This window comes from Marmota marmota, unplaced genomic scaffold (genome assembly GCF_001458135.2).
Source record: "Marmota marmota marmota unplaced genomic scaffold, marMar, whole genome shotgun sequence".
Classification (NCBI taxonomy): domain Eukaryota; kingdom Metazoa; phylum Chordata; class Mammalia; order Rodentia; family Sciuridae; genus Marmota; species Marmota marmota.
In genome coordinates, this window is record NW_026000168.1 from 14,976,736 (window position 1) to 15,001,940 (window position 25,205).

A 25,205-nucleotide genomic window follows, 5' to 3' on the forward strand; every position below is an offset into this window, starting at 1 on the left:
CTGGTACAAAGACCTCTCCACAGGTGTGGCTGTATACTGGACCGGTAGTCAGTGACGGGTAAGATCCAATTGCAATGGTACCAACCTAAGGACCATATGTACTATTGGACAACCTAAGGCAGGCACGGTCCCTAAGCCACATGCTTGTTGTTTAAACAGAGAGGGGGAGATGTTGAGAGCCACAGCCGAAGGGGCCCCAGCAAACTTCCAGCTGCCAGCAAACTTCCAGCTGCCGGCTGATGATTGGCTCACAGCGGCCCCAGCAACATCTAGCTGATTGGCTCCTCTGCGGTGATGCTCATTGGGCTGTTTCCCTGCCCTTTCAGACCACGGAGCTGCTCATTGGGGGACTTTTTTGGCTCCGCCCACGTGACCCAGCCAATCGGCCTCAAGAGCAGGAGGATTGTGGGAGGTGGAGAGAAGCTTGTGGGGGAGAGAGAGGCTTGTGGAAAGCTGGTGGTGGCAGTTGGGGCTCTGAGGGTTTTTCCTGAGGAGCTGTTTTGTTTGGCGTGTGTGGTTCTAAAAATAAAGTTAGTTTCTTTTGACAAGTGGCTCCTGATTGTGCCCAGCCAGACTGCGGCAGGTACCTACCATGTTTCAGGTACTCTGGATTATCTTTGTGTACATTTTGTAAGATGCCATTCTGGTCTCCATTTTATGGATAAGGGCATGCTGGCTCAGAGAAGCTTCCTCAGTTGCAAAACTGGTATTTTGAACTCAGATCTGAGTCCATCTCCCAAGCTCTTGATAACCACTAAACATACTACGACCACTCAGCCGACTGGCACTCTTGACTCTCTTAGCTCAAGCATGGGTCACAGTAAGCCCACCTCTGAGGCTTCATGTGCAGCCCAGATGGTAGAAGAAGGAACCAGGGCCAGGTGATGTTACCGGCCTTCATGTGAGCACCAGTCTGTCCTCCCAGGACAGAGGCAGTGTCAGAGTTGCCTGGATCCCCCAGCAACAGTCAGGGCTGGGGCAGACCCTGGGAATGAAAACCATCTATCACGTGATATCCTACTGCCTTCCACCTCCAACTCTGATGCCCCACTTCTAATTCAACCGCAAAAGGGTTTCCAGGGAGTTTCTCCAAACAGGCCAATTGTTGCACAATGATACATGTGTCCCCAACAGGATAGCCAATGGAAGGTAGCTGCTTTCAAACACTCTGTGCTCCTGCTAAGTTGACCCTCCATTAACAACCTCTGCTCACGCGGCACTTGCTCTCTACTCAGTTTGCCCTCCTCCCCCCAACAAATCCCCAGTGTCAACTCACCCCTCCACGTCTTCTGGTTAAATGAGAGGCGTCAGGCCTTGGAAAATGGGGCCCATGTCTTGCTGGCTCTGGGGACTGGGTGACGAAGTTCAACTCTGGAAAAGGGAAGAGATGGATTGGTTAGGGGTCACATGACCTGATTCAGGTCAGGAAGTAGGGTCGGGAACAGTGGTGTGAGTGTCCCCTGAGTAATGGCTCTGGGCTAGGGCCAGTATTGGGGGTGTAGATGTAGGGGAAACAGGGGTGCCCCTCCCCCAACTCCCCTCAGGGCTGACGCAGCTACACAGGACCCCACCCCTGCCTTCTGCATTGAGATCTGCCCAGGTGGGTTTCACCACTCCCAGGCCCCATGCTCATCTCAGGGCAGCAGGTCCATCTGCTGGTAGGGGTCAAAGTGGAATCTCCCTGTTGGTGGCTGGTGTGACCGTGATGGTAGAGGGGGTATGGTGCAATGGTCACAGGTGTGTGCTCTAGAGAAACAGAGTCCTTTCCTTGGCTAGTGACTTTGAAGCCCCTGCTTCCCCACATGGAGAACAGAAAGAATACCCATTTCTCAAGATTTTTTTTTTTGAGAGGTAATGATATGTATAAATACTTTGGCTTTAGAAGGGTTCAATAAACAGCAGCAGAGACCAAATGGATGTTATACGTGTCTTTATTGGCCCCCTTTTATTGATTGGTCTATCCATCCACTCTATCCATCCATCCATCCATCCACTCACCCATTCATCCATCATTCATCCACCATCTATCCATTTATTTATGTATCACTTTTTTAGTTTGAAATAGATATAAATTTAGAGGAAATTGGAAAGAAATGTACAGGGAGGCTCCATGCACCTCCCTCAGACACCCCCCAAATTAACATCTTGCACAACCAGAGTACATCATCAAAAATAGACATGTGAAATTGCACAATTCATAGACCTAATTCAGACTTTCCAGTTTTATATGCATTTATATGCTCCAGGAAACTTTACATATGGTTTTATGTAATCATCATCACAACCAAGATCCCAAAGTGTCCCATCACTATGAGGCTTCCTTGGGCTACCCCTTTATAGTCACACCCATTTCCTGCCAACTCTCATCCCTGATCCCTAACAACCACCAGCCCATTCTCTATCGTATTAGGCTTTCAATAATTTAAACATGGAACAAGGCAATATATAACCATTTGGGGATTGGCTTTTTTTTTTTAACTTGGCTTAATCCTCTGGAGACTCATCCAGGTTGCTGTGCCTATCAATAGTTCATTTAATTTTATTGTTGAGTAATATTTCATGCATGGATGTGCCACAGCAAGTTTAATCATTTACTCATTTAAGGACCTCTGAGTTATTTCCACTTTTGGGGAATAATTATGTATAATGCTCCTATAAACAATGGTGTACAAGTTTTTAAAAATGTGAACATAGTTTTCACTTATTTGTGATAAATGCCCTAAAGTGCAATTGTTGGGTCACATGATAGTTGCATATTTTAAAAGGAAATTGCTCGGGGCTGGGATTGTAGCTCAGTGGTATAGAGCTTGCCTAGCATGGGTGAGGCACTGGATTTGATCCCTCAGCAACACATTAAAAAATAAATAAAATAAAGATATGTGTCCATCTACAACTAAAATATTTTTTAAAAATGATTTTTTAAAAAAATAAAAAAAAATAAAAAGATATTGTTAAACTTTTCCAGAGTAGCTGTACTATTTTATATACCTACCAGAAATGCATGAGTGACCCAACTTTTCTGCATCCTTGTAGGCATTTGGAGTTGTCATTATTTTCCATTTAAGTCCCTCTGATAGGTGTGGGATGTTATCTCATTGTGATTTTAATCTGCATTTCCCTAGTGGCTAACGATGTTAAACATCTTTTCATGTGAAATGAAAAATGAGTCTTCAGAGAGATGACTCTTCATGTCTTTTTCTCATTTTCTAATTGAATTGTTTAATTTTTTTTTACTTTTGCATTTATGAGTTTCTTTTAAATGCCAGATACTGTAACCTTCTCAGATTTTATGGTTTGTTAATATTTTCTTTCAGTTTATATTTTTTCATTCTCTAAACAGATGTGTGTGTGTGTGTGTGTGTGTGTGTGTGTGTGTGTGTAAAGCACAAGCTTTTAATTTTGGTGAAGTCCAATTTATCATTTTTTTTTTCTTTTTACGGACCATGCATTTGGTGTCAAACATAAGAACTCTGCTTCTTAGCCCTAGATACTGAATATTCTTCTCTTGCTTTTTTTCTAAATGCTTTATAGTTTTGCATTTTGCCTTTAAGTCTGTGGTCCACTTGAGTTAATATTTAAAAAAACTTAGACTTAAGTTGACATTATTGTTATTATTATTGTTTTGCCTATGGATGTCCAGTTGCTCCAGCACTATTTATTAGATAGACTGTGATCTTTCCTCCACTGAATTGCTTTTGTTTCCTTGTTAAAATCTTCTGGGCATGTTGGTGTGGGTGATTTCTGGCCCATCTATTTCATTCCATTGATCTATGGGTCATCTTTCTGCCAATCCCATTTGGGCTTGATTTCTGCATAATGAATCTTGAAATTAGATAAACTTATTCTTCTTTTTCAAAACTGTGTTAGTATTCTAGCTCCTTTGGCATACCACATGAATTTTAGAATAGTCTTTTCAACATCTACATAAATATTGTTGGGATTTTGATAGGAATCGCAGAGAAGTGATATCTTTATTATATCTTCCATTCATGAATACAGTACTACGTCTCTTCATTTACTTAGATCTTTAATTTCTTTCATCAGTGTTTTACAGTTCTTAGCATAACAATCCTATAAAATTTTTTGTCAAATTTACACTTAAGTGTTTCATTGCTTTGAGTGTTATATAAGTGGCACTCCAACTTTTATTTTGGTGTCCACATGTGCATTGCTAGTACAGAGAAATGCACTAGATTTTTATACGTTTATCTTGGGTCCTATGACTTTTCTAAATTCACCCATGAGTTCTGGAGAGGTTTTGTTGGTTTGTTCCTGTTTGTGTGTTTGTATATTCCTTGGAACTTCTTATGTAGACAATCAAGTCATGTGTAACCAAGGAGATTTTATTTCTTCATTTGCAATTCATATGCCTCTTCTTGTCTTCTCTTACTGAACCAGCTTCGACTTCTAGCACTATGTAAAGTATAAATGGTAAAATTTGGCATTCTTGCCTTATTCTCGTTCTTAGGTGAAAAGAGTCAGTTTGTAAGTACTTAGTATAATGTTAGTTGTAGTGGTTTTTTTTTTTTTCAAATGCTCTTTATTAACCTGAGGAAGTCCCTTCTATTCCCATTTTTCTGATAACTTTATCATGAATGGGTGTTGAATTTTCTTTTCATTCATTGATAGATATAATTACTGATATTCCTTCTTTAGCCTATAACAAGGTGATTTATACTGACTAATTTTTAAATGTTGAACCAACTTGTATCCCTGAAATAGGTTCCCCTGGGTCACAATACATAATTCTTTTCATACATTGTTGAATTCTATTTACTAATGATTTATTAAAGACTTTCACATCTATATTCATTAAGGATATTGGTTGGTAGTTTTTTATTTTTGTTTTTGTTCTTTTTACTATTTTACGGATTTGATACTAGCTTCATCAAATCAATTTGAAAGTGGCCTTTCTCTACTTACTGGAATACATTGAAGAGAAATGGTGTTAAATTTCAAACATTTGATTAAGTTCTCTGGTAAAATTATCTGGTCTTGGGGATTTCTTTTGAGGGAATTTTAAAATTACAGATTCAATTTAGTAATTATAAGAAAATTAAATTCAAGTTATTCATTTCATATTGGATGAACTGGAAGAGTTTTGTGTTTTTCAAGGCATTAGTCCCATTTTCAATTTCTCAGATTTATGTGAGTAGTGTTATTCATCGTATTCTTTTCCTATTGATGTCTACAGGGTCTGTAGTGATGCCCCCTATTTCATTCTTGATTTTGGTAATTTTTCTGTTTCTGCCTCCCTGATTAGTATTGCTTGAATTCTGTCAGTGGTATTGATCCTTTGAAAGAATAATTTCTTTGTTTCATTGATTTTCTTGTCTTTCTGTTTTAGATTTTTGATCTTTTCATTATTATTTTCTTTCTTAAGGCTTTATGATTTCCTTTCTTTGGATTGAGATTATTTTTCTCTTCTTTTTTTTAAAATTTTTTTCCCCAAATGGGAGTTAGGACTATTGGTTTGAGGCTTTTTATCTTTGTGAGTAATGCCTAATGCCATAAAATTTCCCTCTCAACATTACTTTAGCCATGTCCTACAAACTTTGATATGTTGTATATTTATTTTTATTCAGTTCAACATATTTTTAAATTTATATTTAGACTTTCTCTTTGAACCATGAGTTATTTTATGTATATTATTTAGTTTTCAAGAGGTTGGAGATTTTCATGTTATCCTACTATAATTTTTATTTTGATTCCATTATGGTCAGAGAAAATATGCTCTATAATTTCAACTCTAATTTTGCTGAAGCAAGTTTTATGACCCATCTTAATGATCAATCTTGGTACTTTATCTGTGAAAGTTTAAAAAGAATGTGTATTCTGCTGTGATTTGGTGTAGTCCATAAATATCATTAGATCCTGTAGTTCATGGTGTTGTTGAGTTAGTTGTTCTATCAGTTATTAAGAGAGGGGTGTTGAAGTCACCAGCTGTAATTGTGGCCAATTTTATCAGTTTTTGTTACACATATTTCGTAGCTCTGTTGTTTTGAGTATACACATTTAGGATTGCTATGTGTTCCTGATGGACTGATCCTTATATTAAAATAAGATATCCTCTCTAGTCCTAATAATTTTTTTTACTCTGAAGTCAACCGTTTCTGATATTAACATAGCCACTCCTACATTCTTTTGGTTAAAATTTGCATGATATAATCTTTCTATCCTTTTACTTTCAGCCTTCCCATATCGTATTTGAAATATCTCATAGACAGTATATAATTGGTCATGCTTTCCAATCTATTCTGCTAACCTCTGTCTTTTGAATAGTATTTTTGACCACCTATATATAATATAATTATTGATATGTTAAGGTTTAAGTGTGCCATTTTATTTTTGTTTTCTGTTTGTTCTTTTTACATACATCTACAATCATATCAGATAGTGTTATAATTTTGGCTTCAAACATCAAACATAATTTAGGAAACTCAAGAAGCAAAGGAAAGTTAATTGCCTATTGCATTTACTCATATTTTTACTTAAAATGTTCTTGGTTCTTTCTTGATGGTGTCTCCAAATTCCCCCCCCCCCCCAAAAAAAACAAAAAACAAAAACCCTGCTTCTTTTCTGTTTGGAGAACTTCTTTAGTCTTTTTTTTTTTTTTTCCAATGGATTGTTCCAAGGGGTGTTTTACCATTGCACTACATCTGCAGTCCTTTTATTTATTTATTTATTTTACTTTTGAGAGTCTCACTAAGTTTTTGAGGTTGGCCTTAAACTTGCAATCCTTCTGCCTCAGCCTCACAAGTTGCTGGGATTATAGGTGCACACTGCACCTAGCTTAGGTGGTTCTTTAGGGTAGGTCTTGTGCCAACAAGTTTCTCTTCCTTTCCCTTCATCTGAGAATGTCTTAATCTCCCCTTCATTCCCAAAGAATATCTTTGCTAGATATTCGATTGATAGAGTTATTTTTCCCCCTAGCATTTCAAAAATACTTTAACATGGTTTCCCATGAGAAATCTATTGGCATTCTAATTGCCGCCCCCCACCCCCTGCCACCATATGTGAGGGATCATTTCTATCTCATTGCTCTCAAAATTTTTTGTTTTGATTTTAGTTTTCAAAAGTTTAACTGTTTTTAACCTTGTAAATGGTGGATTGCTTTGAATCTATCCTCTTTGGGGTTTGCTTAACTTCCTGAATCTGTGGGGCTTGGGGGGATCAGCCATTGTTTCTTCTTATGGTTTGAGTCTCTCTCTCTCTCTCTCTCTCTCTCCCCCCCCCCCAGGAGTCCAAAGGGATGAATCCCCTTTTTGTAGTTCCACAGGTCCTTAAGGATCTGTTGACTTTTTTTTCTAATCCATTTTCTCTTATTATTTAGATTAGGTAATTTCTATCATTCTATGTTCCAGTTTATTGATGCCTTCTTCTGTCCTCTTCAGTCTACTGTTAAACACATCCATTGAGTTTTTAAAATTTCAGACCTATTTTTCAGTTTTAAAATTTCCATTTGGTTTTCCTTTATATCTTCTATTTCTTTGCTAAGACTTTTCATTTTTTAAAATTTGATTCAAGTGTGTTCATTGTTGTCCCTTGGAACTTTTTTTTTTTTTTTTTTTTTTTTTGAGGACTACTTTGAAATCTTCACTACTAGATTGTTCTAATATCTCTGCCATGGCATTGTTGACATTTATTGTCTTTTTTCATCATTCAGTTGGAGATTTTGCTGGTTCTTGCTATGATAAGTGAATTTTAGTGGAAACTCATGCATTGGAAGAATCTATTATGAGACTCTGGATCTTGTTTTAACTTTCTATTTCAGCTGGCTTCCTTTGAAATCACTCCACCAGGGGAAGAGGATGCTGGCTTGTTAACTCCAGGTAGGGGGTACAAGTCCCAATCAACCTCCACTGACACCTGAGGGGGAATTCCTTGCTGTTGGGCAGGACAGGGAGGGGGATTCCAGCTCCCCACTGGGCCTCTGCTGAGACCTCCCTGGCTGGAGGGGCAGTTAGGAGTGCCTGCTACAGCTCCAATGTGGTCTCCTCTGGCACCGTGGGGGTTTGGGGTGAGGTATTGCTAACTAGTGGGGATCAAAGTCCTGGCTCTCTACTTATCCTTCTCTGGCACCACTCCAATGGGGATTGGGGGTTTGAGTTTCCTCACTATAGTCTGGTGAGGGTATAAGTCTAGTTTTCCCACTGGGTCTTTGCTAGCATGGACCTCAGTGTTTTCTGTGCTGTTTGGCTGAAGCAGAGCTGTTTTTGTCTAAAAGTGTGTTTGGCTAGGTCACCCTTTCTGGTTCCTTAGCTGGAGCAAGCAGGCTTCTGCTGGGGATGGGTTTGGTCTGCTCACTGGTATTTTCTCATTTCTGGTATCTTCAGCTTCAGCCCTGGGATCTGTGGGGCAAAAAGAGGACCCAGAGAATTCCCACCACTATTTCTTGGGGCCTTGGTCTGTGTTCTTCTTTCAGAATTTTCTTATATTTGTTCTACATACAATGTCTAAGGGTTTTTTGTTGTTGCTGTTGTACTTAGTGGGAGGAATATAGGAAAGTACCTCGACCCCATCTTCTTGGAATAAGAAGCCCCCCTACAACCTCTCAACAAGTGCTCCCCACCTGCCTGGAGTTTTCCAGAATACCATCTATTCAAATCACAGTTTCGGAAATCCCTGTCATTTTCCGTGGGCTCCCAGTTTTCTGCTTGACTCAGGCGATGGCTCACCTGTCCTGCCAGGAGGTAAGCAGATCTATGAACTTCTAGGAGTATGTACAGTAAGGGGAGACTTGAAAAGATGCAATATTATTAAAACTAGAAATCCATGTGTGAATCTTTTTCAAGGTCTTAGGGCCTTGCTTGCCCTGCCAGTTATCTTTAGGGGAACATGGGATCTGAATATTCCCAGCTCTGCCTCATTTCCCATTTATTGCCAATTCCTCCTCAGAGCTGTGCATTTTCATTTATGAGGTGCTCTCAGGCCTGTGCTTTATTTCCTCCCCTCCCACAGTTCTTGGAGGCAGGCATCACCCACTGTCCTTTATGTAGCACTATGGTTTGGCTATGGTTTGAGTGTGTTCCCCAAGGGTCCATGTGCTGAAAGCTTGATCCTCAGTGTGGTGATGTCAGGAAGTGGGGGAACTTTAAGAAATGAAGTCTAGGGCTGGGGATGTAGCTCAAGTGGTAGCGCGCTCGCCTGGCATGCGTGCGGCCCGGGTTCGATCCTCAGCACCACATACAAACAAAGATGTTGTGTCCGTTGAAAACTAAAAAATAAAATATTAAAAAAAAAAAAGAAATGAAGTCTAGTGGAGGGTGTTTTGGTCACTGGGGATGCTATCACTGGAAGAGATTAAGGTAGATCTTGTGGGGACCCTAAATATTCACACAAGAGTGAGTTGTTACAAAAGAGACAGGTCTAGTCCCTCCCTATTCTCTCTGGCTTCCTGTCTTGCCATGTGATCTCTCCCTGTCACTCTTGTTCTTGCCTTTGTGATGCCATCCACTCTGAGGCTCTCATCAGATTCAAGCTGATGCTGGGGCATGCCTGTGAACTTCCAAAACTGTTAGCTAAATAAATCTCTTTTCTTTAGTTATCACCCAGCCTCAGGTATTGTGTTATAGCAACAGAACACACATTAATACATGTGTGGAGCATCCAGCTTCCAGAAGGCTGTGACTTGCTCAAGACCATTTAGTTGTCTACTGCCAGAGCAGAGGTTTTGCCCAGGACTTGTGACTCCAGCTTCAATGTCATTTCTGAAACTCTTCAATGTCTGGCTGCAAATTCTTCCTGTAGCTTTTTTTTTTTTTTCCTAAGTCAGCAGTTCTCAAAGTGTGTTTCATAGTCTGTGGAAGGTTCCCAAAGATCCTTTCAGAGGTCTAAGAGGTCAAACTGTTTTCCTAGTAACACTAAGACATTATTTGTCATTTTCATAGTGTTGACAATTGCATTGATGATGGTACAAAATAATGGTGAATGAAGCTATTGGTGCCCCCACGTGAAGTTAACAGTTGGCTCCAAACTAAACTGGCAGTTGTCATAATGTTCATTTGTTGTGCACTTGTGGAAAAAAAAAGCCAGTTTCACTTAGGAATGTCCTGAGAAGTGATGAAAATTGTTAATTTTATTAAATCTAGACCTTTGAGAACAAAAAATGGGAAGTTTGCATAAAGCACTTCTGCCCACTGAAGTCTGAAGAAGGTTGCTAGTGGAACACCACTTTCCACAAAAGAACTACCTGCAAATGATGGTGGTTCTGACTTGGGTAAGTTTGGCAGATGGTTTCTCAAAAAATGTACCAAGTGAGCCTATTCACTTTTGGGAAAACAACCGACAGCATTTGATAATGAGGACAAAATGTGAACGTCTAACATAAGAACTTTGGGAAAATTTGTATCTGCTATCATGAGCTTGCTGGCTTCCCAGTACTTTAAGATACTACTGATGAGGTCAGTATGAGGTCACAAATGCAATTTTTTTGAGACAGTATGACAAAATGTGCAAATGTTTAGAAGATGCATGTGATTCAGTGAGCCTATATATATATATATATATATATATATATATATGTTGTAGTTGGGCACAATACCTTTATTTTGTTTATTTATTTTTATGTGGTGCTGAGGATTGAGCCCAGGGCCTCGCACATGCTAGGTGGGTGCTCTACTGCTGAGCCACAATCCCAGCCCGAGCCAATATTTTCCAAATGAACAATGCATGATGTTATAAAATCATGCCTGGGTAAAAGAGTCATCCAAGTGTAAATTTAAAAAAAAAAAAGGTGGAGGGCTTTAACGTATACTGGTTAAGCATCTCTAATCTGAAAATTTGAAATCCGAAATGCTCCAAAATCTGAAATGAACATTGTGTCTACTCAGAAAGTTTCAGATTAGAGGCACATTTCAGATTAAAGGTGCTCAATCTGTCAATACAATGTGAATATTCCAAAATCCATAAAGCTCCAAAATCTGAAACACGTCTGGTCCCAAGCATTTTGAATAAGGATATTCAACCTGTTAGTATGAGAAGCTCATTGTAATGGCTTCAGATTTTTCATTACAGCTGATTTTAAAGATCCTAACTGCTGTGAGTTGAATTCTATCTCTCCCAAATTCATAGGTTGAAGCTCTAACTCCCTGAACTTCAGAATGTGACTATATTTGGAGGCAGGGATCTTAAAGGAGGCTATTAAGTAAAATGAGGCTGTTGGTGGAGGCCCTAAAAGGAAGGGGAAATGTGGATACACAGAGACACCATGGTTGTGTTCATGTGAGGACACAGAGGAAAGCAGCCATCTGTATGCCAAGAAGAAAGATCTCAGGAGAAACCAAGCTTGCAGATACGTATATCCTAAACTTTCACCTTCCAGAACTCTGAGAAAATAAATGTCTGTTGTTTAAGCACCCATCCATGAGTTATTTTGTTATACCAGCCCTAGCAGACTTAAACACTATCAATAGCTGAATTTAGTATAGTATCATAGAAGAATATCTATGATGATTGTAGAAGGTTATGAAAATACTCTACCTTTTCCTAAAAATATATCTATATGAGATTGGATTTTTCTTCATATACATCAAACAAAGCATCATATCACAACTGGCTATATACAAGGAGAATTCTGCTGTCTTCAATTAAAGAGATTTGCAAAAATATAAAATAACATGACTCTTCTAATTTTTGTTTTGGAAAAAAATAGTTATTTTTTATAAAATATTTTATGTTACTGTGAGGAGTTTACTATTGTTATTTTAAAATAGATTAAGAAATAGACTATTGAAGTGTTTGAATTTCTAATATGGAAAATATAGAGGGAGATAATCACCTTCATAAGCAACACTCTTTGGTGTCCTTAGTAAATTTGAAGAGTAAAAGGTCCCGAGACAAAAGCTGGGGAATGGCTGATTTACTTCAGCATTTCCCAAACCTCAGTTACTGGATTATGACTGTCATGATGGTTACTATCTGTCCTTTTATTGACTTTATGATTTTTTTCTTAACTTGATTAATTGAAACTTAAATGCATTTATTTTAAGAGGAGCTTTTTGTAGTCCCACCAGGGGAAAACTAGTACCACTCCTAACAAATGAAAGACCATGACAAAGAGCGGGAAAACCACAGGATGTCCTTAAGTTTAATAGATGCTATGGCCCACCAAAGGCCCTGAGTCTGCTCTCAGCTCAAATGGAGTTTAGCAAACATTTGAGAGGGGAGAGGGTGGTGGTTAAGGATTCAATGGATCCAGACGGAACGTCTTGCCTTGATGTACCCGGCAGAAGGAAAGAGAGCTGACAATGGACGAATTTTCCTATCAGCGATGGACTCTCATTTAAATCCCTCCTGAGATCCTCTTATGTACCATCGCAGTACATGCCCTGCATGCTGGGAAGCTCAAACTGAGTGGCATTGAGACTGAAGAGCAGACACCCTTTACAACTGTGTTTCTGCCTGCTTGAAGGGAGGCCCAGGAGAGGGTCCCTTTCATGAGCCCCACACTGCTGACCATGGCAGCAAAGCCTGACCCCAGCATGCTCTAGCTCAGCCAAGCTCATGGGACGATCGATGCTCTTTGGAGCCCTGCACCTATATCACACCAGCTCTGGCCTGCAGACAGCTCTCCTTAAGCCTGTGCATGCTGAACTCTTGATCTGTTTTCCTCCCTATATTCCTTTCTTAGGTGAATGGCACCCAGGTCAGAAATGTCTCCAGTACCATTGTTTACAAAAGTAGAACCCTGGGAGCAATCCACATGCCCACCAGCATGAGGATGAATGTGACCTCATCCTGCCAGGGACTAGCTGCCCCAGCCACAGAGATCAATCTGGGAAACACCATGTTGCCCTAAAGCATCAAGTCTCAGAAGGTTACATGTGGTATGATAAAAGAAAGACAAAACTAAACAATATGTGGTGTGAGAAATACAGTCATGAAATAACAGTTTTTTTAAAGTAAAGAAATGGTTGTTTCCTCTGGGAGAGGCAGGGTTTTGGGATGGACTCAATAGCAAATCATTGGTGACATTCTCATGCTTGAGTTGCATTGCTCACAATATACATTGAATTATTAAACCAAAATATATGTTGGATAATTTCTTTTGTAGATATCAAATATATTTTTTAAACAACAAAGGAAAAAATTTGCAGTTTCTGACCCAGTCATTTCACTTTTCAGGAACTTCTTTTATTGGCAGGTGCAGACATAGTTATGAAGACATTCATTATAGTGTTGTTGTTTTTAAAATCATGACAATAATTTGAATATAACTTTAATATCCAGTATAAGGGAATTAGTTCAATAAACTACTGAGCAGCCATAGGATAAAATATTGTGCATTTTCAAATGATATTTAATGATCCAGGAAGATGTCTTACCCTCCAAGTGAGAAATAAAGATTAGTAAACTGAAATAAAATAGGATTTCAATTTACATGACCCCAACAAGCAACTCACTTTTTATGGGTCAGAAAAACAGGTATAACAATGGTATAGAATAGAGGATACAGAGATTAACCCACAAAATTACAATTATCTTATATTAGGCAAAGGTTCCACAAACATGCATTGGAGAAAAGACAGCCTCTTCAACAAATGGTGCTGGGAAAACTGGAAATCTCTATGCAACAAAATGAAACTAAACCCCTATCTCTCACCATGCACAAAACTCAACTCAAAGTGGATCAAGGACCTAGGAATTAGACCAGAGACTCTGCGTCTAGTAGAAAAAAAAAGTAGGCCCTAATCTTCATCATGTGGAATTAGGCCCCAACTTCCTTAATAAGACTCCTATAGTGCAAGAATTAAAACCAAGAATCAACAAATGGGATGGATTCAAACTAAAAAGTTTTTTCTCAGAAAAAAAAAAACAAAAAAACAAAAACAATCTGTGAGGTGAACAGAGAGCCTAGGTCCTAGGAGCAAATTTTTACCCCTCACACATCAGATAGAGTACTAATCTCTAGGGTATATAAAGAACTCAAAAAGCTAAGCACCAAAAAAACAAATAACCCAATGAATAAATAGGCCAAGGACCTGAACAGACACTTCTCAGAAGAGGATATACAATCAATCACAATAGATGAAAAAGATGTTCATCATCTCTAGCAATTAGAGAAATGCTAAGATATCATGTCACTCCAGTCAGAATGGCAGCTATTATGAAGACAAACAACAATAAGTGTTGGCGAGGATGTGGGGGAAAAAGTACACTCATACATTGCTGGTGGGACTGCAAATTGGTGCAGCCATTATGAAAAGCAGTATGGAGATTCCTTGGAAATCCAGGAATGGAACCATCATTTGACCCAGCTATCCCTCTCCTCGGATTATACCCAAAGGACTTAAAAACAGCATACTATAGGGACACAGCCACATCAATGTTTATAGCAACACAATTCACAATAGCTAAACTGTGGAGCCAACCTAGATGCCCTTCAGTAGATGAATGGATAAAAAATGTGGCATATATACACAATAGAATTTTACTCAGCAATAAAAGAGAATAAAATCATGGCATTTGCAGGTAAATGAATGACATTGGAGATGATAATGCTAAGTGAAGTTAGCCAATCCCAAAAAATCAAATGCTGAATATTTTCTCTGATATAAGGAGGCTGATTCATAGTGGGGTAGGGAGGGGGAGCATGGGAGGAATAGATGAACTCTAGATAGGGCAGAGGGGTGGGAGGGGAAGGGAGGGAGCAGGGGGTTAGCAATGATGATGGTATGTGATGGACATCATTATCCAAAGTATATATATGAAGACACGAATTGGTGTCAACATACTTTATATACAACCAGAGATATGAAAAATTGTGCTGTATATGTGTAATAAGAATTGTAAAGCATTCTGCTGTCATTTATTTAAAAAATAAAAATAAAAAATTCTTAAAAGTATTTAAAATATTGGAAAAAAAAAGAAAACCAGGTATAATACTGAAAGATATAGCAGTCCCCAAATCAACATTGGGAATTAAAAGAAGAATCCTTCTATAAAATGCCTCTATTCTGAGCTGGGGTTGTGGCTCAGTGGTAGAGTGCTTGCCCAGCATGTGTGAGGCCCTGGGTTTGATTCTCAGCACCACATATAAATTAATAGTTCATTGACAATGAAAAAAGTATTTTTTAAAAAATTTCTTTATTCCCCTATTTTCTATGGTAAACATGGTGTGTAGGAAAACACGTTAGCACATGGTGCTTTAGTGCTGGGAGACCAGCTTCCTTTTGTGTGGGGACTCTCTTCTACATCCATCTCCCAGCACCCCACAGCTCCAGCCCCTCAAATGACTACCCAATGACAGCTGGAGTGGATGAGCCCCCATAAGCCTGACTTCAGCAGGGGTGAGAGGAGGAGGGAAGCAGGCGGAGACACCCTCTCCCCACCTGCTCTCCCTTCCAGCCTCAGCTTCCTGCCATGGCGCATGCCTGAGAGTTCTTCTCACCCGCCTCAGCCCAGAGCTCTCCTTCCCTGGATGCTGTTCACCCTCTGCCCAGGGCTGGCAGCTCAGAGCAGACAAAGAGTCTGGGTCCCATGGCCTGGCCTGGTCATACCCCAGCCAGCAGCCTCTACCCCCAAGTGGGGCCACTCAGACCCTACTTGGGGGATGGCAAGTCGGCACCTTGGACAGCTCCATTCCACTTGCGCAGTGGTGCCTGCCAGGGACTCACTCCTGCCCTCTGAGTTCCCCACCCTCCCATCACTTCCCTTCTCCACAGTCGGAAATCAACTTCCAAAGTCCAGCCACCATATCTGCATTTTTCTCTCACAAAGAGGCCACCTGCTTGTCAAATTGACCGACTATGATCTATTGACTTTACTGCAGCCACTGAACAAATGGGAAGACGGAAGTGCTTACAGGGAGATTGCTGTATCCCAGGGTGCACAGCTAATGGTGGCAGAGCAGAATTCAAGCCCAGGCGGTGGGGCTCCTAATATCATTCTTAGATGAATACTGCCCAGCGCTCCAGACCCGCTGTCCTCATCAGTGAGTACTGTGCACTTGCGCGATGTCCTCTTTGAGTCAAAAATAGGCCCCGAGGCTCAGTTTTGCTGTACCATCTGCCATACACCAACTCAGAGGCAGAAATGTTGACTTGCTGCAGAGATGGAACGCTCCAGCAGCCGGGAACTGAGCAGCCAGAGGCCCCCCGCGCTCTCGCAGGCTCCCCTGCCTGGGGGCTGGTCGATTACGTGGGTGCCCAGAGGGGGAGAGGGGCTTGGGTCAAAGGTCAGGGCAGAGGGCCCAAGGTGGGCCCAGCTCTCAGCAGATGGTAGGGCAGATTGCTGAGCTGGGAATTAGCAGCGATGGGGCCCGGCACTGACTGCTACTGAGACTGCGTGGCCTCGGGCAAGTCCTCTGCCTGTGGGCCTCAGTTTCCCCACCACAAGAGTTTTGGGACCTATGAGTCCTTTCAGGTCATATTCTATAGCTGTAGGTCACAGGGGACCTACATATTCCTGGTCCTGTGGGATTTGACGATAGTTGGTGGAGAGAAAAAGGAGGCTCAGAGACTTCAGATCACATCCTTCCTGACAACATCTGTGACAATGATAAAATCACTTCCCTCGCCAGCAGGCTTGGGCAGCATATATCTCCCAAAGTACTCTCACATTTTTTTTTATTTCATTCACCATCTCCATTTTATAGACCAGAGAATAGACCCAGAGAGGGAGAGCAAGTTGCCTTAGGCCACACAGCTGGCTGGCTGGTGGCAGGGAAGTCAGATCCTTGTTGTCAATCATCTGTTACAGGAAATTTGTGAATTTTAGTCCCTAGAGAAGCTGAAGGCATGGGCTTTGTAAGCTTTTACCTGGGGAAGCTGAAGCCCCCCAGGGAGGCAAAAAGTATCTTGGTGCCAAAGCAGAAGATAATCCCCCCAGGAAAAAATGTTCTGTTTAGACATCTGCTGATCATGTTTTCTGTGTTACAAAAAAATAGACCTTGGGCATCCCAGTGGGAGGGCTGGCCCAGTGCCCTCCACATGGTGGCAGGCACTTCTAAGGCAGCTGGGAGGTGCACTGGATGGGAAGTCCAGTTTTGGTGCTCTGGGTACTGCCCCGGCGTGTCGGTCATTCATCCTCCAACTTCCTGGAGGGGCCAAGAATGCTGATGGCCAGGGCCCTGCTGGTGGAGCTCATAGCTGTCCCCAGTGCCTGACAACTCAGTAGCACATTGCTGCGTGTAGATTGAAGACTGGGTTCTGTGGAGCACTCGGGCATCTGTTTGAATCTCACACACAGTTGCTATGATAATTTGGATCTTGAATACAAATTAACCTGAAATGAACCCAAAGGCTCATATGTTAAAGGCAGTGTCCCCAGACTGGTGCCACTGAGAGGTGGCGAAACCTTTGAGAGGTGGGGCCTACTCTCAGATCATTAGGGTCGTATCCTTGAGGGAGACTGTGGGACCTCTTCTCTTCTGCTCGCCTGGCCATGCGGAGGAAGCAGCTCTCTCCACCTCCCGTTCCCACCATGGTGTGCTGCCTCAGCACGGGCCCCAAGGCCACAGGGTCAACTGATCATGGATTGAAACCTCCCAAACTATGAACCAAAATAAACTCTCCCTCTCTTTCAGTTGATTGTCTCAGGTATTTGTTGTGGTAAGGGAAACTTAAGAATGTAGAGTGCCACCACACAGTGAGTGCTTAATATGGGATCATTCTCCAAGCCTGATACAAAGGAATCCACTTAATCCTCAGAGAGACGGCCCATTGGTGTGGCTCTGCTGTGGCTGCCCTGCCTTCATCCCCCGAGATCCGACCTCTGTGGTGTAGGCGGGCTCCGTTCACACCCAGAGCCTTCACCTCCTTGTCTGAGCACCTTGCTTGGTGGGCAGGTGCCTCTCCTTGGAGAATAAGTATTCCAGCCTCCCCTCCTTCCAGTGGGAAAACTATGAGCCGTGGGTTTTGCACTAGCTGTCAGAGTCCCCAAGTGTCACAGAGCCCCAGTTGGCCACAGTCGTAATTAAGTTGCTTAGTAACTCGTTCCTTTTTCCTGCCTCATTTTTTCCTCCCTACCAAGGTGTCTGTGCCTCTCCAACAGATTACTTGCATGAGAATCCATGTCTCATGGTCTGCTTCTGGGAGACCCAAGCCTAAGACAAGAAGGCTCTAAGATCAGTCCCATTTTAATGGAATGATTTCCCAGGGTGACAGGGAAAACTCCAATTTGAACCCAGGCCTGTTTAACCTCAGGGGTTTTGTTTTAATTCTCACAGGTGCCAAGAAGAAAGAACTACAACTGAGATTGGGAATCCAGAGGGAGAATAACTGTGGGGGAATAGTGACTCATTCATTAATTTATGCAAAGACTTTTTTTTTTTCATTGAAATCTGTTACTTGTAAAGGTCTGAACTGGGGGTGCTGAGGGTACACTGATAAAACACACTGGCTCTATAATCAGCCGAACCAGGCTCTAACCATATGTCAACTGTTCGACTTGGGTGATTGGACCTCTCCTATGAATCACCCTTTGTCATCTGTCAAAAGGTGAAGGATCACGTGGAGGATCACTGCATGCCTGTCACACAGGTTGTGGGGAGAGCAAAGGAACAAGTGCTCAACATGTGCTAGTTACTAGATGATAAGGGTGCCCATGTAGGCCACAGGAAGTGAGATGTGGCAGGAGCACTATCATTTTTTAGCATGTTTTATCACACACTTAGGCCAGCCCATGTGAAATTAATAATTATGAGTTGCCAATGGGTTTAAAGTTTGCATTTTCCCTCACTTTTCCCCCTCCCTCCCTCCCTTCCTTCCCTCCTCCTCCTTCCTTCCCTCCCTCATTTTCCCTGCTCCCTTTACCCCACCCACCCAAAACCAGGTTCTATGTGCCAGGTTCTATGCTGGGCACAGGGACATAGAGATGTCAAAGACTCCACCCTCAGGAGTCTCCTGGGGTCTGGGAGAGATAGACAAGTGTGGTAAATAAAGTCTAGCACAGGAGAAAGGGACCAGAGGAGGGTCAGCTGATCTGGCCCAGTGATTCTGGAATTCAGAGAGGGAGCCCATGGCTCATAGAGGTTAAGTCACTACTTATACTCACACAGTTTAAAAAAAAAAAAACAGTCTGACTCCAAATTCCACATGATTTCTAATATCCTCGTGTGGGGTCACATTCTGTTAAGGGTCACAAGGAACCCATAGTAACACTGACTTTTATCACAAGATAGATCTTGGGAACTCAGTCCAAGGGAATCTCTGGTGGCTGGCTAGCCACAGAGAACAGAGCCTCTGAAGCAATATGGAAAGAGTAACTGATGATCTGAGAACAATATAAAAGCAATAAATGTTTACTACTATGGTAGACATAACATCCTGAAACTTAGAACTTTAAGTAGCAGAAATATGACAGAATACTTCACTGAACCATGAATCAGAACAGCCTGGAACATGAGGTATTTTACCTTGCCATGCAATATTGTTTTTTCAGTTTCCTTATGATAACCTTAACTACATAATAATTTTTTTTTTACATAACTACATAACAAGTTTTCTTTTTTCTTCTGATTTTTTTCTATTTAACACACAAATAATCTGGATCCTAATTTTATAACCTCTGGAGAAGGTACGCTTTTCTTTATGTGATGCTTTATAAGAAAAGTTTGGAGGAATCTGAGATACAGATCTCTTGTCTTTTGGCATTCGACACTTTTGCCTTCAGAAAGACAGATTCTCAATGCGCCAATGAGACTCAACAAGCACATGGGCTCTGATCTACAGAAATCCATTTCACAGGACCCCCGTCAAGACTTAATGTATCCATTCCAGGATCCCCAGCTGCCTGTGTGCTGGCATTGCAGGCTCTTCTGATTATGGCAAGGAGCAATGTCACCCCAAAGTCTATGGAATCAGCTGCTGAAGAGTTTTAAATAGTAGCAAAGCCATGCTGGGTGAGGTCATGGTGAAAACCAAGGGGCAATAGTCACAGTTGTTCTGGGAGAGAAGGAAGCTGTTACGCAGAGTTGCACAGCCTGGCACAAACCAAATACTCCAACCAGGCCAGGGCTGCTGGCAGGACCTGACCAGACCTGCTGTTTCTTTGGCTAAATGCTGTAGTCTGGCTCATCTCGACTCGGGTCCAGCAAGTCAGAGGCTCAGACAAGACCTAGGTATGTGGGAAAGTGTGTGGACCCTGCTTGCCCGCTCTGCTAGAGTCTGTGCCTGTAACTGTTGGCCTGGGCAAGTGCTTCTTTTTTAGGACTGCAGCCAGGGAAGTGGACATCACCCAAATGACTATGCAAATATTTTTGACTTGCCCCTTCTTCCAACACACAGCTTCCTGAAATTCAGCTCTCATTCATAATTAGCTCACAGGACAGTTAGGAGTAGCTGATAGAAGAACAGGTAGTGGATTCAGTGGGGAAAGACGAAAGGCGGTCCGCAGTGAAGCAGGTGGCTTGGCTCTCGGATCAAGCAAGGCAGCGGCGCGTGCATGCGCTGATTTTTAACATGCATGACAGGCAGAGTGGAGGTGGGGTCGGGGGTGCTAACCTCAACAGAGATCTGAGACCATCATCGCCCCTCCTTGCAAAACGCAGTCCTCAATACGGCACCTTTCTCTTTAACACCTCAGTCACACACATCTCTCACACGGCCCCTGCTTTGGCAATTCAAAGTTTAGTATAAAGAAATACTTGGCTGTAAACATGCGTTTCTAGCCTACACTGTTATATTTAGAGACAGATTTTTTTTCTTTCTTTTTTAGAAATCAAGAGTTCAAACCTCCAGCCTGACAGCAAGATACAATTGCTCATGATTGTTTCATTCAAAAAAGAATAAAATGTATCATATTTACCTGCTTGGCTCTGTCTCCAATCCCCAAGGCTAACTGGGCTGGCCAATGAAGCAGAGCTCTGACGACTGGGGCAGAGAACCTCTGCTGGGGGGTGTCCTGGCCATGTGACCTCAGGCATGGCTCAGTTTCCCCAGGACTCTAGGCTCTGTCTGGGCTGCTGGGAGAGGACTTGAGGTGTGTGTGAGCTGGGCCAGTTCTCTGGGGCCCCCGGCAAATGGAAGTTGTGAACCTTAACACTGCTTTTGAACAATGCCAAAGGTTACATAAGCAACGTAGCGGTGCCTGTCGTGGGGCCTGGTTTTGGCTTTCTGAAACACTGATTTTGAACAATGTCAGAAGTTGCATAAGGACCCTGGCTGTGCCTGCTGTGGGGCCCAGTTCTGGTGTTCAGGAGCTCTGCCTGCAGTGGCATTTCTGCAACCGGAGAGGGAACACCCTTCCCACGGCGCCGCCTCGGTGCAGTGGTGACTCACACACTGGCAGGGGCGTGGGCGGGAAACCACTTAGGCATCACCATGGAATCTGACAGATTTGCCCCCTTGGAGCTACTTTGTCAAGAAAAGGGGAAAAGGGGTTTCCTTCTTCTCCTGCGAGGTGAGCGGAGCGTGGAGGGGACAGTTCTTCTCAGCCAAAGCCCCTCACCACAGATGTGGCTAGAAGCCAAGCCTGGAGAAGGTGGGAGGGTCCTGCATTCCTCCCAAAGTGGATGCTGGCACTGGCTCGTGGGTGGGGAGCAAACCCCACCTTGTGACTGCTGACCCCAGCCCTGTCCACTCCAGCCCATGATCAGGTTCAAAGGCTCCTGACATAGTGAAAGTCAAAGGTGAGCACTGTCTGTCTGTGTGCTGGGCTGGGCTGACGAGTGCCTTGTGAAGTGTTTTGCTCCATTCCAGCCTCAGAACAGCCTGCCTGCTCTTGTTCCCATTTCACAAATGAAAAAACTGAGGCTGGCAGATGCCTGAGATCATGCTGCAGCCATGAAGTGGATCTGTGATTTCAACCCAGAGGAACTTCCTGGGCTCTGAAAAGGGTCAGGAAATCCCCAGGTAGGTGTTTCCAGGCAGCCGAGAAGCAGGTGAACAGTTTAGGAAACTGCTGGGGCCACTGCACGGCTCAGCGTGGAAGTGCTCATCTTTGGCATCTGCCGCTTTTTAGAGGACATTCTATGGGTTGCCCTGTTTCCTTTCCAGAACAATTCTATGAAGCAGGTGCTAGTAGCTTCATCTCACCGGTGAGGAAGTGCAGGTGGAGCCATTTCCCAAGACCACCCAGACGCTCTGCCCTCATGCCCTCTGACCTCCAGCTTCCCATCCTTGCAATGGGGCTATATTAGAATCCCAGCCTCCGGTGATGTCAGGGTTAAATAAGGAAACGCAGGGGAAATGCTTTAGAAGCTGCAAAATGCCACTGGAATACTAAGGAGTATTATTATTTACTAAAATAGCTTAGTGGGGACAAGGCAAGCGAAGCAGAGAATTACAAGGTTCTGGATTCAATCCTAGATTTCTGCAGAGTGCTTGAGTGGCACTCTTCCCAGGACTGGAAGCTCCTGAAAGCAGAGAGTGTGTCTCGTCTGCCTCAGTTTCCCTAGGGCCCAGCTTCAGGTATGGCAAAGAGAGAGTCCTAGAAAACCCTTGGCTGAATGATTCAGGATTAATTTCAGGACTCCGGAAGAGGGTGGAGGGGAGGAAAAATGGAATCAAGGGCTAGCAGTGGCCTTAGCGGTAGGTGACCAGAAAAGGGACCTTCTAACTGGGATGCTTTTGAGAATGACAAGGACGCTTTTAATAGTCTTGGTAAAGCGTGACATATCATCACACTGTTTAGTGCTTGTTTCATCTGATCTGCATATTGTTCAGGAAACTGAGGCCCAAGAGGTGAGCAAAGCCGGGTGGGAGTCCAGGGCTCCCTGTTCCTTCCAACTTGCTCTTGGAAGAGGGGACAGCAGCTATGAGTGGGTGGGGCTTGCTTATGAGGCTCTGCAGTTCTCTGGAAAAAAAAAAACAACTGGGCATTATCAAGAAAATCTAAAGTTTCTGTTGGATAAATATCAACACTTCTGGGCTGGTTACTAAGGGCCTGAGCAGTTGCTAAGTGTCCGTCTGACCTCATGAGGGGCCATTGTTCAGTGCTCAATAGGCATCCTTGAGTGACATTCCCCAACTCCCAAATCCCAGGGGCCCCTGGGGTTCTGTGAAAAGAAGCAAGAGATTATAATGAGCAGGAACGGTTCACAGAACCACGTTTGTTTTCTGGGGGGTGCTGCATGGAAGTGGGGGGGGCAGTTTTTCAGAGCAAAGAGTACCAGCAAGAGGTCCTCAGCTGCTGCAACTAGTGACAGAAATACCCTAGGAATAAAGAACTAACCCCATGTAGAGGGCCTGACCCTTTATAATCCACTTGATCACACGTCACCCCACTTTGTTTTTAGAGCAGCCACATGTGGTGGGGGTCAAAATGGTCACCTGCATTTCATAGAAGAGAAACTGAGGCTCAAAGAGGGGAAACGGCTTGCCCAACGGCTTGCTCCCAGAAGTGCCTTCGTTTCTAGGCTTGGAAGACAGAACAGCAGCTACCCAAAGAAGCCCGCGTCCAAGTTCCAGGAACCATGACTATGTTATGCTACAAGCAGAGGGGATCCGAGGTTGCTCATCAGCTGACTCTAAGACAGAAGCCTTGTCCTGGGTGACCTGGGAGCCCAATCTAATGACAAAGGAGGCTGCTGTGGTTTGGGAGAACTTGAGTGTCTCCCATGTATTAAAGACTCGGTCCTCAGCATGATGCTACGAGGAGGTGGTAGAACCTTTAAAGAGGTGGGGCTTAGTGGGAGGTCTTCAGGTCACTGGGAGCATGCCCTTGAAGGGGACAGCAGGACCCCAGACTCTTTCTCTTCCTCTCTCTTGGCTCCCAGCCATGGTCAGCAGTTTTGCTCTGAGACATGCTCCCTGCTATGCTGTACGGCCTCACCTGGGCAACAGGGCCACTTGATCCTGGACTGGACCTCTGAAACCGCGAGCCAAAATAAACCTTTTTTCTTTAGTAAGGTGACTGTCTTAGGTATTTGTTATAGTGATGGAAAGCTGACATGGAGACAGCAAGTCAGTCTCCAGGACTTAAGGAACATGGGCAGCATCTAGAAGCTGGAAAAGGCAAGGAGACACATTCCTCCCTAGAGCCTCTGGGAGAAACATGGCCCTATCTTGATTTTAGCCCTGTGACCTAAGTCCAACTTCTGACCTAGAGAAAATGGTCAATTTTAAACCACTTCATTTGTGGCAAATTGTTATGGCTGCAACAGAAGACTAACCATGGTTAGAAATCCACAAGTCTAAGCCAGCAGTGGGGCTCAGAGATCATTTAGCTCCTTGGAGCTAAGGAAGCAGGTGGCCCTAGAGAAATAAAGTGATTTGTTCAAGGTCCTACAGCAAGTGACAGAAATAGTGGCAGACCTCTGGGTGTGGGTCATGCCTCATGAAGCTACTGAGAATGTTGTCAACCGAGGAATTGCAACTTCTAGGACACTCTTCTGCTAATCCACCCTCAACAAGCCTAATGAGGGCTCTAGCTGTGAACCCTCTCCCCTTCTGTATCTCTCCTGGGCAGAGGCAGGAAGAAGGCCCATCCTATGACAGACAGGAGGGAATTCTCCTCTCCTGGCCCCTGCCACCACAGGCAGCCTTGGGCCCAGCACGGGGACTGTGATTTCCTCATCTGAAAATGTGTATAGCACCCTTCACATTAAACCATGCGAATGAGGTGGGAGCGCACAGTGGGACTCAGTGCCTTCTCCTCTGGGTCTCTCAGCCAGCTCAGGCCCTGCCCTCACAGGCCTCTGGCTCTTTAGCTTAAGCTTCCTTTGTAATCTGAGGATTCCTGCCCCAATTTGCATTATCTGGGGCTGGCACACAGAAGGGACCTGCTGGAGGCATGCTGAATGGACCACAGGGTCCATGCCCGAATGTCCCTCTCTCTCCTTGAAAGCTCTTATTCCTATTGATTTATTCTTTCCTATTTTGTTAGTAAGAAACTCACATTCATTGATTCTCTCTCTCTCTCTCTCTCTCTCTCTCTCTCTCTCTCTCTCTCTCTTTGATATGAAACTACTGAAGATTCACAGGAACTCTCTGCAGTGAATATAACATTCACTGCAGATGTACAGAATTTTTTGCAGATGCACAGAATTGAGGTCCAGGGAGGTGAAGTGTTTTGCCTAGGATCACACAGCAGGCAGATGCCTAAGTCAGGATTTGAACCAAGGACTGTGTGATATATAGTTTATGTTTTCTACCAGGACTCTAGGTTGTGGTGGTCCTCGGGCTCCCAGACTCCTGCTATCCCACTATGAGTCACTGCTGTCTTGGAGATGATTCCCTCCTTGCCTTCTGGCTGGGCATTTCTAACTGGCATCCTGGGCCTCCCAGCCTGGGTCTCTGTTCTGATATAAAGAGGCGAGTGTG

The 25,205-nt window shown here is 43.2% G+C and overlaps 1 protein-coding gene across 10 annotated transcripts in view; it reads right to left on the reverse strand.

Moving 5' to 3' along the window:
- Atp2b2 (ATPase plasma membrane Ca2+ transporting 2) overlaps window positions 1-25,205 on the reverse strand; it is a 271,387-nt gene that overhangs the window by 193,274 nt on the left and 52,908 nt on the right. For 9 of the 10 annotated variants that reach the window (XM_048787110.1, XM_048787112.1, XM_048787106.1 and 6 more), the window contains exon 2: window positions 1,277-1,371. The gene's annotated coding sequence lies outside the window, so the exon portion shown is untranslated. Of the gene's footprint in view, window positions 1-1,276; window positions 1,372-20,748; window positions 20,950-25,205 lie in introns of those variants that run through there. The other variant, XM_048787104.1, reaches the window with a different exon arrangement.